Below are 12,300 nucleotides of genomic sequence, written 5' to 3'. Positions count from 1 at the left end.
AATACATATATTTTGATCTGAAGGAAGGTAAAATTGCAAAACGTTGTGAAACACAATAGGTATAGGGATAAAATTTATTGAAAAATCAACATATTTATTAAATGTGCAGCTATTAGCTTGATATTATCCTTTATTCATAAGACACTAAAAGTTCTTACAAATAGAGGATAATACCAATTGCCCAGGTCTCACCACGAGGAGGTTGCTGCACGAGAGACCCGAAAGGGAGTCAGAACGAATGCAATATTCCTTCTGCCTCCCTTTCTTACAACGATGGAATTATACTAAATTACGCACGCAAGTCGAGAAATTATCGCGGAGCAAAAGGTGTGAATCGGAGAAGAAGTCTCCGATCCAGGGGGGGATCGAAGGCGAATCAGGCAGAAGGCTCTGATTCTTTCAAAGTAAAAAATAAGAGCGAACCAGAGCAGAAGGCTCTGGTTCGAAGGGGACGCGGCGCGTACAATGCTTGCAGTGCAGCTCCGGTCAGAGCCGATACCTGACGTGTCCTCACCAAGAGGAATGGACAGTGAGAAGTGTTCAAACGTAACACCATCTCTCTGCCAACTACCTGCCACCAGGCAACGCAATGCATTGAGATGACGTGGGTAGGATGACGAACAGAGAATTTCTCTGCCAACTACCTGCCACCAGACAACGCATTGCATTGAGGTAACGTGGGTAGGATTACGAACAGAGAGAATGGCAATACGAGTGAACAGGTCTCAATGAACCATCCCTCTCAATGTATCGACGCCGAATACCAGCTCCAATCGGTCTGGTACATACAAGCAAGGTCCGACACAGCAGAAGGCTGTGTCGGAATCAAGCAAACGAGCAAAGTGAATTTAAGGCAATAATTACTCGACATATTTAAAACGACGATATACAATCTTAATAACTAACGCACGCAAGTCGATGGAATTATACTAAATTACGCACGCAAGTCGAGCAATTATCGCGGAGCAAAAGGAGTGAATCGGAGAAGAAGTCTCCGATCCAGGGGGGGATCGAAGGCGAATCAGGCAGAAGGCTCTGATTCTTTCAAAGTAAAAAATAAGAGCGAACCAGAGCAGAAGGCTCTGGTTCGAAGGTGACGCGGCGCGTACAATGCTTGCAGTGCAGCTCCGGTCAGAGCCGATACCTGACGTGTCCTCAACAAGAGGAATGGACAGTGAGAAGTGTTCAAACGTAACACCATCTCTCTGCCAACTACCTGCCACCAGGCAACGCAATGCATTGAGATGACGTGGGTAGGATGACGAACAGAGAATTTCTCTGCCAACTACCTGCCACCAGGCAACGCAAAGCATTGAGGTAACGTGGGTAGGATTACGAACAGAGAGAATGGCAATACGAGTGAACAGGTCTCAATGAACCACCCCTCTCAATGTATCGACGCCGAATACCGGCTCCAATCGGTCTGGTACATACAAGCAAGGTCCGACACAGCAGAGGGCTGTGTCGGAATCAAGCAAACGAGCAAAGTGAATTTAAGGCAATAATTACTCGACATATTTAAAACGGCGATATACAATCTTAATAACTAACGCACGCAAGTCGATGGAATTATACTAAATTACGCACGCAAGTCGAGCAATTATCGCGGAGCAAAAGGAGTGAATCGGAGAAGAAGTCTCCGATCCAGGGGGGGATCGAAGGCGAATCAGGCAGAAGGCTCTGATTCTTTCAAAGTAAAAAATAAGAGCGAACCAGAGCAGAAGGCTCAGGTTCGAAGGTGACGCGGCGCGTACAATGCTTGCAGTGCAGCTCCGGTCAGAGCAGATACCTGACGTGTCCTCACCAAGAGGAATGGACAGTGAGAAGTGTTCAAACGTAACACCATCTCTCTGCCAACTACCTGCCACCAGGCAACGCAATGCATTGAGATGACGTGGGTAGGATGACGAACAGAGAATTTCTCTGCCAACTACCTGCCACCAGGCAACGCACTGCATTGAGGTAACGTGGGTAGGATTACGAACAGAGAGAATGGCAATACGAGTAAACAGGTCTCAATGAACTACCCCTCTCAATGTATCGACGCCGAATACCGGCTCCAATCGGTCTGGTACATACAAGCAAGGTCCGACACAGCAGAAGGCTGTGTCGGAATCAAGAAAACGAGTAACGTGAATTTAAGACAATAATTACTCGACTTACTCGGGTGCGGCCTATCGGCGATTCGGGTACCCCGGGGACGCGACTCCCCGTACTCACTCACGGATGCGGCCGTGAGTGAGCCCCTGGGGGACCTCCCTCGGCGAATAAAACTACAACTTCGTGGTACGTCCTCTTCTTGGTGTGTCCTCTTCTTGGTGTGTCCTCTTCTTGGTGTGTCCTCTTCTTGGTATGTCTTCTTCTTGGTATGACTTCTTCTTGGTGTATTCTAGCTGAAACAGACTAATAATATAGTTACACATAACAATACATAACCCTGCACATGAGTGCAAACCTAATACCCGCTCACAAGAGCCAACCTAATACCAGCTCACGAGAGCCAAACAAACCCCGCACACGAGTGCGAATCTAACCAGCTCACGAGAGCCAACCTAATACCAGCTCACGAGAGCCAAACAAACCCCGCACACGAGTGCGAATCTAACCAGCTCACGAGAGCCAACCTAACACCAGCTCACGAGAGCCAAACAAACCCCGCACACGAGTGCGAATCTAACCAGCTCACGAGAGCCAACCTAATACCCGCTCACGAGAGCAAACCTAGGACCAGTTCACGAGAACCAAACAAACCCCGCACACGAGTGCGAATCTAACCAGCTCACGAGAGCCAACCTAATACCAGCTCACGAGAGCCAAACAAACCCCGCACACGAGTGCGAATCTAACCAGCTCACGAGAGCCAACCTAATACCCGCTCACGAGAGCAAACCTAGAACCAGTTCACGAGAACCAAACTAACCCCGCACACGAGTGCGAATCTAACCAGCTCACGAGAGCCAAACTAACCCCGCACACGGGTGCGGCCTATAGGCGATTCGGGTACCCCGGGGACGCGACACCCCGTACTCACTCACGGATGCGGCCGTGAGTGAGCCCCTGGGGGACCTCCGATCGGAGGAATGCCAATTTCAAACAAGATGAGAAAATTTGTAGGAAGACTGACTTGTGAAACACGACATATTTACAACGATGATATACAATCTTAATATATAGATCGTATATAACTAACTTCAAAATACACTGTAGTCTTCTTCCTCTTCGTTGATGTGTCCTCTTCATTTGGTGTGTCGTCTTTGTTAGCAGCGGGCTGTTGTAATCTAGCTGAAACAGACTAATCGTATTTAGAAACAATGCAGTTGAATGCGGAATTAAATCACGCACACGAATGCGAATGTAACCAGCTCACAAGAGCAAATATAAACCCGCACATAAGCGCAAACCTTACCATGCACATGAGTGCGAATACAACCAAAGAACCAGCTCATGAGAGCAGTTGTAACCCCGCACAGAAGTGCGAATACAACCAACGAAGCAGTTCACAAGAGCAATTATAATCCTGCATACGAGTGGGACGCTCAAAATGTAATTTTTATAAAGAATAAAATTGATAAATTTGAAGAAGACTCAATAGTCTTCATTGAAAGTCTCGATAAAAATTTTAAAATTTTAAAAAGACAAAAGAAGTTTTGAAAAATATTAGTAATCAAACTTACCGTTGTTCCTTCAATTGACAGTTGAAGGTAGGCCAGGGTAACTGTAGATGACCTCTGGTCCACCTCTGGTCCACCTCTGGTCCCTCCGGTTCTTCTCGCGCTCCTGGTCCCGCAGCACGTCCGCTCACCCCGCTTCCCCCGCCCCGACTGACTGACCACCGGTGAGCTCTCGCCGATCTGCCAAGCTCGAGCGGCGCCCCCCACTCCGCCGAATATCGATCGATGTCGATCGCCGTGACAATTATTGGAAAATTTATTATTTCCAGCTGGTTAATGTTTATAACAATTCTATTTGACAGCGATGTCCACAAGCAATCCCTTGGCTATCTGACCACCTAATTTTTTAGTCAAAGTGGCTAATAGTTTTCGTGATACGTAATAACTTTTAAACCATGACATTCGCACGCATTAATTTATTCAATACAATTCACAGATAAATTTATTATATCTGGCTGTTTAATGTTTATATCAATTCCTTTTTCTAACGATGTTAACGAGCACTCCCTTGACCACCTTGCCATCTAAATTTTTCGTAAAAATAGACAATAAAACTCGAAATATAGAATAACTTTTAAACCATGAACATTCGCACGCATTAATTTATTCAAAATTGATTTTTATTATATAGAAGATAATGCCATGAGACATTTATTAATTCTAGCTACATAATTAATGTTTATAATAATTCCTTTTGCCAACGACGTGGACAAGTACTCTTATCTTAAGAGAATACCTATAACCCCGCACACGAGTGCGAAAACAACCAACGAAGCAGCTCACAAGAGCAATTATAATCCTGCATACGAGTGGGACGCTCAAAATGTAATTTTTATAAAGAATAAAATTGATAAATTTGAAGAAGACTCAATAGTCTTCATCGAAAGTCTCGATGAAAATTTCAAAAGTATGAAGGACAAGTTCAAAAAGACAAAAGAAGTTTTGAAAAATATTAGTAATCAAACTTACCGTTGTTCCTTGAATTGATAGTTGAAGGTAGGCCAGGGTAACTGTAGATGACCTCTAGTCCACCTCTGGTCCACCTCTGGTCCCTCCGGTTCTCCTGGCGCTCCTGGTCCCGCAGCACGTCCGCTCACCCCGCTTCCCCCGCCCCGACTGACTGACCACCGGTGAGCTCTCGCCGATCTGCCGAGCTCGAGCGGCGCCCCCCACTCCGCCGAATATCGATCGATGTCGATCGCCGTGACAATTATTGGAAAATTTATTATTTCCAGCTAGTTAATGTTTATAACAATTCTATTTGACAGCGATGTCCACAAGCAATCCCTTGGCTATCTGACCACCCAATTTTTTAGTCAAAGTGGCTAATAGTTTTCGTGATACGTAATAACTTTTAAACCATGACATTCGCACGCATTAATTTATTCGATACAATTCACAGATAAATTTATTATATCTGGCTGTTTAATGTTTATATCAATTCCTTTTTCTAACGATGTTAACGAGCACTCCCTTGACCACCTTGCCATCTAAATTTTTCGTAAAAATAGACAATAAAACTCGAAATATAGAATAACTTTTAAACCATGAACATTCGCACGCATTAATTTATTCAAAATTGATTTTTATTATATAGAAGATAATGCCATGAGACATTTATTAATTCTAGCTACATAATTAATGTTTATAATAATTCCTTTTGCCAACGACGTGGACAAGTACTCTTATCTTAAGAGAATACCTATAACCCCGCACACGAGTGCGAAAACAACCAACGAAGCAGCTCACAAGAGCAATTATAATCCTGCATACGAGTGGGACGCTCAAAATGTAATTTTTATAAAGAATAAAATTGATAAATTTGAAGAAGACTCAATAGTCTTCATCGAAAGTCTCGATGAAAATTTCAAAAGTATGAAGGACAAGTTCAAAAAGACAAAAGAAGTTTTGAAAAATATTAGTAATCAAACTTACCGTTGTTCCTTGAATTGATAGTTGAAGGTAGGCCAGGGTAACTGTAGATGACCTCTAGTCCACCTCTGGTCCACCTCTGGTCCCTCCGGTTCTCCTGGCGCTCCTGGTCCCGCAGCACGTCCGCTCACCCCGCTTCCCCCGCCCCGACTGACTGACCACCGGTGAGCTCTCGCCGATCTGCCGAGCTCGAGCGGCGCCCCCCACTCCGCCGAATATCGATCGATGTCGATCGCCGTGACAATTATTGGAAAATTTATTATTTCCAGCTAGTTAATGTTTATAACAATTCTATTTGACAGCGATGTCCACAAGCAATCCCTTGGCTATCTGACCACCCAATTTTTTAGTCAAAGTGGCTAATAGTTTTCGTGATACGTAATAACTTTTAAACCATGACATTCGCACGCATTAATTTATTCGATACAATTCACAGATAAATTTATTATATCTGGCTGTTTAATGTTTATATCAATTCCTTTTTCTAACGATGTTAACGAGCACTCCCTTGACCACCTTGCCATCTAAATTTTTCGTAAAAATAGACAATAAAACTCGAAATATAGAATAACTTTTAAACCATGAACATTCGCACGCATTAATTTATTCAAAATTGATTTTTATTATATAGAAGATAATGCCATGAGACATTTATTAATTCTAGCTACATAATTAATGTTTATAATAATTCCTTTTGCCAACGACGTGGACAAGTACTCTTATCTTAAGAGAATACCTATAACCCCGCACACGAGTGCGAAAACAACCAACGAAGCAGCTCACAAGAGCAATTATAATCCTGCATACGAGTGGGACGCTCAAAATGTAATTTTTATAAAGAATAAAATTGATAAATTTGAAGAAGACTCAATAGTCTTCATCGAAAGTCTCGATGAAAATTTCAAAAGTATGAAGGACAAGTTCAAAAAGACAAAAGAAGTTTTGAAAAATATTAGTAATCAAACTTACCGTTGTTCCTTGAATTGATAGTTGAAGGTAGGCCAGGGTAACTGTAGATGACCTCTAGTCCACCTCTGGTCCACCTCTGGTCCCTCCGGTTCTCCTGGCGCTCCTGGTCCCGCAGCACGTCCGCTCACCCCGCTTCCCCCGCCCCGACTGACTGACCACCGGTGAGCTCTCGCCGATCTGCCGAGCTCGAGCGGCGCCCCCCACTCCGCCGAATATCGATCGATGTCGATCGCCGTGACAATTATTGGAAAATTTATTATTTCCAGCTAGTTAATGTTTATAACAATTCTATTTGACAGCGATGTCCACAAGCAATCCCTTGGCTATCTGACCACCCAATTTTTTAGTCAAAGTGGCTAATAGTTTTCGTGATACGTAATAACTTTTAAACCATGACATTCGCACGCATTAATTTATTCGATACAATTCACAGATAAATTTATTATATCTGGCTGTTTAATGTTTATATCAATTCCTTTTTCTAACGATGTTAACGAGCACTCCCTTGACCACCTTGCCATCTAAATTTTTCGTAAAAATAGACAATAAAACTCGAAATATAGAATAACTTTTAAACCATGAACATTCGCACGCATTAATTTATTCAAAATTGATTTTTATTATATAGAAGATAATGCCATGAGACATTTATTAATTCTAGCTACATAATTAATGTTTATAATAATTCCTTTTGCCAACGACGTGGACAAGTACTCTTATCTTAAGAGAATACCTATAACCCCGCACACGAGTGCGAAAACAACCAACGAAGCAGCTCACAAGAGCAATTATAATCCTGCATACGAGTGGGACGCTCAAAATGTAATTTTTATAAAGAATAAAATTGATAAATTTGAAGAAGACTCAATAGTCTTCATCGAAAGTCTCGATGAAAATTTCAAAAGTATGAAGGACAAGTTCAAAAAGACAAAAGAAGTTTTGAAAAATATTAGTAATCAAACTTACCGTTGTTCCTTGAATTGACAGTTGAAGGTAGGCCAGGGTAACTGTAGATGACCTCTAGTCCACCTCTGGTCCACCTCTGGTCCCTCCGGTTCTCCTGGCGCTCCTGGTCCCGCAGCACGTCCGCTCACCCCGCTTCCCCCGCCGCGACTGACTGACCACCGGTGAGCTCTCGCCGATCTGCCGAGCTCGAGCGGCGCCCCCCACTCCGCCGAATATCGATCGATGTCGATCGGCGTGACAATTATTGAAAAATTTATTATTTCCAGCTGGTTAATGTTTATAACAATTCTATTTGACAGCGATGTCCACATGCAATCCCTTGGCTATCTGGCCACCTAATTTTTTAGTCAAAGTGGCTAATAGTTTTCGTGATACGTAATAACTTTTAAACCATGACATTCGCACGCATTAATTTATTCGATACAATTCACAGATAAATTTATTATATCTGGCTGTTTAATGTTTATAACAATTCCTTTTTCTAACGATGTTAACGAGCACTCCCTTGACCACCTTGCCATCTAAATTTTTCGTAAAAATAGACAATAAAACTCGAAATATAGAATAAGTTTTAAACCATGAACATTCGCACGCATTAATTTATTCAAAACTGATTTTTATTATATAGAAGATAATGCCATGAGACATTTATTAATTCTAGCTACATAATTAATGTTTATAATAATTCCTTTTGCCAACGACGTGGACAAGTACTCTTATCTTAAGAGAATAACTATAACCCCGCACACGAGTGCGAAAACAACCAACGAAGCAGCTCACAACAGCAATTATAATCCTGCATACGAGTGGGACGCTCAAAATGTAATTTTTATAAAGAATAAAATTGATAAATTTGAAGAAGACTCAATAGTCTTCATCGAAAGTCTCGATGAAAATTTCAAAAGTATGAAGGACAAGTTCAAAAAGACAAAAGAAGTTTTGAAAAATATTAGTAAACAGACTTACCGTTGTTCCTTGAATTGACAGTTGAAGGTAGGCCAGGGTAACTGTAGATGACCTCTAGTCCACCTCTGGTCCACCTCTGGTCCACCTCTGGTCCCTCCGGTTCTCCTGGCGCTCCTGGTCCCGCAGCACGTCCGCTCACCCCACTTCCCCCGCCCCGACTGACTGACCACCGGTGAGCTCTCGCCGATCTGCCGAGCTCGAGCGGCGCCCCCCACTCCGCCGAATATCGATCGATGTCGATCGCCGTGACAATTATTGAAAAATTTATTATTTCCAGCTGGTTAATGTTTATAACAATTCTATTTGACAGCGATGTCCACAAGCAATCCCTTGGCAATCTGACCACCTAATTTTTTAGTCAAAGTGGCTAATAGTTTTCGTGATACGTAATAACTTTTAAACCATGACATTCGCACGCATTAATTTATTCGATACAATTTACAGATAAATTTATTATATCTGGCTGTTTAATGTTTATAACAATTCCTTTTTCTAACGATGTTAACGAGCACTCCCTTGACCACCTTGCCATCTAAATTTTTCGTAAAAATAGACAATAAAACTCGAAATATAGAATAACTTTTAAACCATGAACATTCGCACGCATTTATTTATTCAAGAAAGTAAAGTCTTTTCAAAATATTTCTGTCCAGATCGATTCTTGGAACATTTATGTATAAAAAAGTGAAAGGTAATAATTCTCGTTTATGAAATGTTTTGAAATTACAAACTGAGGTGTCTCGTATAAAATTTGAAATAGGAATTGTTGATTTTCCTAAAAAATTATGCTTCAATAATATATTTCTAGGAATTCTTTGTCCTTGAGTTTTGCTTTTAATATTGAAACCAACATCGTCTGAAATATCTGCTCGGTACAGAATGTAACAATTCATGATGATCAATATGGTTCCGTGACGATTTGCCTTCTCACCGACGAGAATCTCCTCAGTAGCCTTCTGCACCGACGAGATCATGTCGATGGCCTTCTGTTTCTCACTCCAGTCAGAATATGTCTTAGAGGGCGTAAGAGAACACCGAAATATTCGAGTGACACGAACTCCCATAAGGCTGGCAGTCTTTAATAGTATCTGGTCGGTGGCACAAGTTTCGCCGTGCTCTTTCAGTTCGGTTCGACAATGTAAGCGGCTATAAACGCCTCAGGTGTCAGCGGAACGTACTAGATCAAGCGTCTGCAGACGCCATCTACCACTGCCGGTCAAACGACCGGTTTTATATTTTTCATCTTGCAATTATTGGAATTATAAAGTTTGTGGAAATTGATTCGATGCTTTCTTTATCCAAGCACATATCGTTATAAAAATTGCACAAAATCTGAATATATAGAGCCTTGTAATTTTTCTGTAATCTGAAACATTTGAATAGCTTTTCAAGTGCCAACAGTTCCTGATCTGATAAACTTAATTAGTTGTGAATTTATAAAGTTGCTTACGTGGAAATTTATTCGGTGAAATTCTTTATCCAAGCGCATATTTTGATAAAAATTACACAAAATCTAAATAAATAGAGCCTTGTCATTTTTCAGTAAGCTGAAACATTTGAATAGCTTTTCAAGTGCCAACAGTTCATGATCTGATAAATTGATGTCTAAATTTGAATAATTAACTCTCAACTGACACTGAAGCGCGCGCGAGTTCGATAACTATAATTTATTCACATGAAAACACGTTTATGAAAACTGGTTTACGCACAACAATCTAAAAGTGATCTTGCAAATTGCGTGAAAACGCGATTAAAAAGGAGGAAGGGTGGTGATCTTGACGGATTAATCGAAGCTGATCGAGCTAGGTGGTAGATGAAAGCGATACGTTTTATCTAATCGTGTTGCGACCAAGCGGAAAGCAATTACCAGCGAAACAAATGACGCCATTGAACATGTTAAATTGTTCATCCTGTAAATTGGATCCTTCATAAAATAAATTAGGGCGATCGTGAAGTGAACGAACGATCCGAAGCAGTCGATGTATTAATTGTACGTACACCGTGGAATCTGATATCGTCGTTGACATTTAATTAATAATTTCGATTTTTCCGTCAGGGTGATGTGGGGTGGTGGGCGGTAGTAGCAGATGAGAAAATCCCAGCTGCAACACGGCAACGTTTAACCATGGCGCGAGGCGTGTTGCAATCACGCGAGGCTGAAGATCATTTTAATAAATTTTCAAGCCTCATGCAATATTCAACGCGCCTAATTACACTCGGGTGCCACTAGAGCATCGGATAGATGGAAATAAGGACGTCCGCGAAAAACGGACCGTGCCCCTTGATATGAAAAAATATTCCGCGCGAAGGTTGCCGCGGCCTGATGAAAAATTAATTCGCCACGCGGTTCGCTCGGCCGACGTTCCATATTTTTGTAACGTGGTCACGCAGCCCGCATTTACATCGGTGACCGGCTACCCCGTGTTTCTGTAACGATCGTTACGTCGGTTAACGATCGTCCTACTGCGTTAACGAATCGGCTGTTCCACCGGAATTGTATCAGCTCTCGAACAAATTTCTGCGGCGGAGACGTGTACGCAAATCAATTTTTTGAGGAAAGCCCTTTCCAATGGTACACAACTTTTTTATTTTTGCATTGGTGTATCTATTTCATGTAAATTAGAAACGATTTGGGAATAAAGCCATTAATAAGAAAATAAGTTGCTGTAACTTTTCAAAAATTTCGAAATCGGGACCTCTTCTTCTCCGCGATTGCCAAAAAAATTATTTACACTACTAAACTAAATTTCTAACGTCTCAAAAAATTCAAGACGTTCGGTCCACGTTTTAAAAAGTTATTTTCGAAATGTGTGCAGATACTTCTTACACTGACTGTACACAAAGTCGCCAGGTGAGGGGAATACAGTTGCCCCCTCTCTGCCACTACCGCATTAGTCACGTGACCGGATCGCGACTGAAGGGGAAGGTAGAGTGGGGGTGAAGTATTAATCTGACGACTCTACATCGAGGAATCCTTGGATTCTTTAAACCAAAAAGTTGTAGAAATGATTCCAAGGCTGATTTCGATACATCGAGCCGGAGCCTCGATCTTGTTATACCGCGGGGGTCCGATTGCGTCCGCTTCTCTGGGATTAAGATGCGGAATTGGCTTTTTTTACGGCGGTGGTATACGACATTAATTACGTCGCGCGGCTCCGGAGGCCAGTTATTTATTCACAGTTTTTCGTCGCCGCAAATTATTCCACGCCACGGCGCGGTTAGTGAGCGGGTCTGAACACGGCGCGCGAGTATTTTTAAATTTGCGCGCGGGGCGCGGCGAGGCGAGGGACGAGCTCGTTATTAGAGGAATAAGGGTGGTTCGGGATTGTGGCGCGGCCGCGGCCTCCGCGAATAAAAATTGCACGACTTCGCGCTCGCGATAGGCTCGTTCTGTTTTATTTTTCGGTCAAATTGGCAGATGCCGGTCTGCCCTCGCCGCGTATTTCGCGCAGAATTATTCGATTCCGTCGGTATCGAGGATCGGTGCGCGGCGGGCTTGCTCGCAACTCCGGCAGCTTTTGAATTGCGAACTATACGGCCGTTCCACAATTCCGTGGGAACCTCCCGAAAATTTGATGGCAGTCGATGCCGAGAACGGGCGTACAACGATACACAGCGTCGTGCGATTCTTTTTATTCCGTGGCCGGTTCGAAACTCATTGCGTCCTGCGGGAAAAAAATTTGCGATTCAGAAACGGATTTCCGTTCCCGTCGGTCCCTATTCGACGGGCGTGGTATCGATTTCGCCGAATCGAAATCAGGTGAACGTTTGCACAGCCAGTTGGGGCGAGTTCAAG

At 42.6% G+C, this 12,300-nt stretch overlaps 1 protein-coding gene and 1 long non-coding RNA gene across 3 annotated transcripts in view; both read left to right on the top strand.

Moving 5' to 3' along the window:
• Positions 1 to 12,300, top strand: part of Nlg3 (Neuroligin 3) — a 453,040-nt gene that overhangs the window by 79,901 nt on the left and 360,839 nt on the right. The gene's annotated exons all lie outside the window — the stretch shown is intronic.
• The window catches only part of LOC143212905 (uncharacterized), a 101,495-nt gene that overhangs the window by 77,954 nt on the left and 11,241 nt on the right, over positions 1 to 12,300 (top strand). The window contains exon 2 of the long non-coding RNA XR_013009818.1: positions 1 to 12,300. This exon is cut by the window's left edge and continues 46,608 nt beyond it. This is a non-coding gene — a long non-coding RNA (uncharacterized LOC143212905).

The sequence above is a fragment of the Lasioglossum baleicum genome, chromosome 10, assembly GCF_051020765.1.
Source record: "Lasioglossum baleicum chromosome 10, iyLasBale1, whole genome shotgun sequence".
Classification (NCBI taxonomy): domain Eukaryota; kingdom Metazoa; phylum Arthropoda; class Insecta; order Hymenoptera; family Halictidae; genus Lasioglossum; species Lasioglossum baleicum.
The sequence above is the reverse complement of the archived record's forward strand: the minus strand, read 5'-3'. Positions and strand labels throughout refer to the sequence as shown.